Genomic DNA, 1,706 nt, shown 5'->3' with positions numbered 1-1,706 from the left:
TTTTTAACTTGAAGGGGAATTCCAATATCCTCAGAGGCTGTAATGCACAGGGGTGGCAGCTTCTTAACACCGAAACACTGCTGCACAGAAGAGCTCCATTATCTTTTCAAGTGAGTGCTGTGATTGCAAAAGTGACTGTTTTTGTAGCAATTACAGAATGATGGCACTTTCATTTCCCAGGATTGTCTTGAGTCAGCTGCTTTAAAGAGATCATCATTGGACGTGACTGGCAAACAGGAAATACTATCGTGTCTCTGGGTGAGGTATGGTGAGTTTACTTCTTGTTTTGGGATAGAATAATTAAAATGTTAGTCTGTAGCGTAGCATAGCGGTAGCATAAACAGAGAGGAGTCATGAAGTCAGTGTACTGATGGCTGCATAGCAATATACTGTAAAGTTAAAGCACATTAAATATCCAAAACATCACTAGCGAATAAGCTTTCAATTGTACTACATATTTAAAATCCTACCGTTGTACACGCGTATGACCACGCTGTGTGGATTTACAAAAAAACCCACTGACACGTGTCATCTGAGGTCACTCAGCTTTAATATCCTACCTGGGAGTGATGCCAGTTATGACCGATGTGCCTCTGATGGGTGTTCGTCTTCACTGAGGACATTTTCATTCTGTGTCATGTGACTGTCACTGGGTTGGAAAATGCAAACCATGTTCCATAATTTGTTCTCCAAGGATTCCTTGCTAATAGTGTTTTTCAGATTTTCATAACCCAGCCTTGCTCCAACGCTGCTCTTGTTGTTCCTGCTCAGAGCTTTTGCTTTAAAGGAGCTATATGTCAGAATTTTAGTTCTAAATAGGGGGGGGGGGGGACAGCTGATCCTTGGGCCTTATGCGGCCCATGAGACTGATGGCCCTGGCCCAGAAGGCAATTCTTAAATGCGGAAGGGCAAATCAGAAATAAATAAAATTTGCTTAGACAGTATTTGCTTTTTTTCTGCAATAAAAGAAAATAACAGAAAATAGACTCCCTTCCAGGTGGTCCTTCAACACAGCACGCGTGTAGAGTTTATGTTGATGTCACATTGATGACATGTATCATGGCGACCGTCAAGAACAGAAGAGAACATATGGTATGTTGCACTTTGCAAGAGAAATGGACAAACTGTTATTATTTTGTTGAGGCAAAGGGCAAATGTTTGTGGGGACACATCCGCAGCGATGAAAAAGGCCAGTCTCAGGCATCATTATAGCTCGACACATGCCCAACTGGATGACTAGCAAGAACAACGGAAGGAGGCAAGAACAACATGAGGAGAGGGATGCAACATGAGGGAAAAAGTCTCAATATCATTTCTTGTGGTTTTTGATTTATGGTGTCCTAAAGTTTGTGAAATCATTATTGACACGGTCATCTGAGCGTCAGTGCACATCAATATGGAGATTTTATCCAAGCCACATTTTAATAAGGATTGTCTTCACTAATTTGATGGCTCAGTTGACTTTTAGTTTTCAGAGGGATTTTTTTCATGTTTAAACAGGACATTTACTCATGTGTTAATGTGCAAACAGCTGCTTTTTCTGGATGTCTTTAAAGGAAAGGATGCAGCTTGTCAGATTTCTCTATAAAGCTTTAAATTCTTGCACTTTCAGTCTTTAAAATGTCAAATGCTTGAACCTTTAGTGCAGCTGCAGTTAATTCAACCCTCACACTCCAAAATCATTAAAGAAGTCCAACAGTGTACCA

This window comes from Chaetodon auriga, chromosome 12 (genome assembly GCF_051107435.1).
Source record: "Chaetodon auriga isolate fChaAug3 chromosome 12, fChaAug3.hap1, whole genome shotgun sequence".
In the NCBI taxonomy this organism is placed as follows: Eukaryota; Metazoa; Chordata; class Actinopteri; order Chaetodontiformes; family Chaetodontidae; genus Chaetodon; species Chaetodon auriga.
This window is presented reverse-complemented; position numbering follows the sequence as displayed.